Here is a 3,445-nt window from a genome sequence, read left to right as displayed (position 1 = left end):
GATGCCATGTGTCGGTCACCCTTGACGAAAGCACTTCTGTGACGCACGATTTATCGTCATGGAAGTGGACACTTCCGTGATGATAATTTTGGTAATGTCATGGAACACTTCTACGACAGCACAGGTATGACTATCTTGATTCTGTCATAAAATCGTCATGGATGTACATGCATGACAAAAAACGCGACCTACTGTGACAAACACGTATCATCACGGAAGTGTATTTTTTGGTAGCGGGGGCTGGTGCGCCCCCCATATGGGCTAGCCAAGGAGGAGAAGGAAAGGGGAAGGAGGAAAGGAAAGGAAGGGAATAGGATTCCCCCTTCCTTCCTCCTCCCCCCTCTTTCCTTCCCCCTCCGATATATATGGCAGGGGGGCGCAGCTTGGGAGGAGCCCAAGTAGGATTCGGTCCTACTTGGGGCGCCTCCTGGCTTCTCCCCTCCCCCTCCCACCTATATATATGTGGGGGGCACCCCTAGTACACACCAGACAATTGCCTAGCCGTGTGCGCCGCCCCCCTCCACCGTTTACACCCCCGGTCATATTTTTTGTAGTGCTTTGGCGAAGCCCTGCGGAGATCACTTCACCATCACCGTCACCACGCCGTCGTGCTGTCGGAACTCATCTACTACATCGTTGTCTTACTGGATCAAGAAGGCGGAGGACGTCACTGAGCTGAACATGTGCAGAACGCGGAGGTATCGTACATTCGGTACTTGATCGGTTGGAGCGCAAAGAAGTTCAACTACATCAACCGCGTTGTTAAACGCTTCCGCTTACGGTCTACGAGGGTACATAGACACACTCTCCCCTCTCGTTTCTATGCATCTCCAAGGATAGATCATTGCGTGTGCGTAGAAATGTTTTGTTTTCCATGCAACGTTTCCCAACAATGGCATCCGAGCCAGGTCTATGCGTAGATGATATGCATGAGTAGAACACAAAGAGTTGTGGGCAGTGATAGTCATACTGCTTACCACCAACGTCTTATTTTGATTCGGCGTATTGTGGGATGAAGCGGCCCGAACCAACCTTACATGTCCACGTACATGAGACTGGTTCCACCAACAGACATGCAACTAGTTTTGCATAAAGGTGGCTGGCGGGTGTCTGTTTATCCTACTTTAGTTGAATCGAATTTGACTATGGCCAGTCCTTGAAGAAGGTTCAAATAACAAACTTGACGAAACACCGTTGTGGTTTTGTGCGAAGGTAAGAACGGTTCTTGCTAGAAGCATGTAGCAGCCACGTAAAACTTGCAACAACAAAGTAGAGGACGTTTAACTTTTTTTTGCAGGGCATGTTGTGATGTGATATGGTCAAGACATGATGTGATATACGTTATTGTATGAGATGATCATGTTTTGTAGAAGTTATCGGCAACCGGCATGAGCCTTATGGTTTTCTCTTTATTATATGAAATGCAAATGCCATGTAATTGGTTTACTTTATCACTATGCGTTAGCGATAGTTGTAGAAGCAATAGTTGGCGAGATGACCACGACGCAACGATGGAGATCAAGGTGTCGAGCCGGTGACGATGGAGATCATGAGGATGCTTTGGAGATGGAGATCAAAAGCACAAGATGATGATGGCCATATCGTGTCACATATTTTGATTGCATGTGATGTTTATCTTTTATGCATCTTATTTTGCTTAGTACAACGGTAGCACTATAAGATGATCCCTTCACTAAATTTCAAGGTATAAGTGTTCTCCCTGAGTATGCACCGTTGCGACAGTTCGTCGTGTTGAGATACCATGTGATGTTCGGGTGTGATAGACTCTATGTTCACATACAACGGGTGCAAGACAGTTTTGCACATGCGGAATACTCGGGTTAAACATGATGAGCCTAGCATGTACAGACATGGCCTCGGAACACTAGAGACCGAAAGGTCGAACATGAATCATATAGTAGATATGATCAACATAGATATGTTCACCATTGATGACTACCCCATCTCACGTGATGATCGGACATGGGTTAGTTGATTTGGATCATGTATCATTTAGATGACTTGAGGGATGTCTATCTAAGTGGGAGTTCTTAAGTAATTTGATTAATTGAACTTAATTTATCATGAACTTAGTCCTGATAGTATTTGCATATCTATGTTGTAGATCAATGGCCCGTGCCACCGTTCCCCTGAATTTTAATGCGTTCCTAGAGAAAGCTAAATTGAAAGATGATGGTAGAAACTACACGGACTGGGTCCGTAACTTGAGGGTTATCCTCATTGCTGCACAGAAGAATTATGTCCTTGATGCACTGCTAGGTGAAAGGCCTGCTGCAGGAGCAGATGCTGATGTTTTGAATGTCTGGCAAACTCGATTTGATGACTACTCGATAGTTCAGTGTGCCATGCTTTACGGCTTAGAATCGGGACTTCAAAGACGTTTTGAACATCATGGAGCATATGAGATGTTCCAGGAGTTGAAGTTAATATTTCAAGCAAATGCCCGAGTTGAGAGATATGAAGTCTCCAACAAGTTCTATAGCTGCAAGATGGAGGAGAATAGTTCTGTGAGTGAACGCATACTCAGAATGTCTAGATATCATAATCACTTCACTCAGCTGGGAGTTAATCTTCCAGATGATAGTGTTATTGAAAGAGTTCTCCAATCACTGCGACCAAGCTACAAAGGCTTCGTGATGAACTATAATATGCAAGGGATGGAGAAAACAATTCCCGAGCTCTTCGCAATGCTCGAAGCTACGGAGGTAGAAATCGAGAAGGAGCCTCAAGTGTTGATGGTTAACAAGACCACTAGTTTCAAGAAAAAGGGCCAGGGAAAGAAGGGGAACTTCAAGAAGAATGACAAGCAAGTTGCCACTCCCGTGAAGAAGCCCAAAGCTAGACCTAAGCATGGAACTGAGTGCTTCTACTTCAAAGGGAATGGTCGCTGGAAGCGGAACTACCCCAAATACTTGGCGGATAAGAAGGATGGCAAAGTGAACAAAGGTATATTTGATATACATGTTATTGATGTGTACTTTACTGGTGTTCATAGTAACCCTAGGGTATTTGATACCGGTTCAGTTGCGAAGATTAGTAACTCGAAATAGGGGTTGCAAAATGAACAGAGACTAGTTAAGGGCGAGGTGACGATGTGTGTTGGAAGTGATCCAAGGTTGATAAGATCACCATCGCACACTCCCTCTACCTTTGGGATTAGTGTTGGACCTAAATAAATGTTATTTGGTGTTTACGTTGAGCATGAATATGATTGGATCATGTTTATTGGGATACGGTTATTCATTTAAGGCAGAGAATAATTGTTGTTCTGTTTACATGAATAAAACCTTCTATGGTCATACACCCAATGTAAATGGTTTATTGAATCTCGATTGTAGTGATACACATATTCATAATATTGATGCCAAAAGATGCAAAGTTGATAATGATGGTGCAGCATATTTGTGGCACTGTCGTTTAGGTC

Source organism: Triticum aestivum, chromosome 3D (genome assembly GCF_018294505.1).
Source record: "Triticum aestivum cultivar Chinese Spring chromosome 3D, IWGSC CS RefSeq v2.1, whole genome shotgun sequence".
Classification (NCBI taxonomy): Eukaryota; Viridiplantae; Streptophyta; class Magnoliopsida; order Poales; family Poaceae; genus Triticum; species Triticum aestivum.
This window is presented reverse-complemented; position numbering follows the sequence as displayed.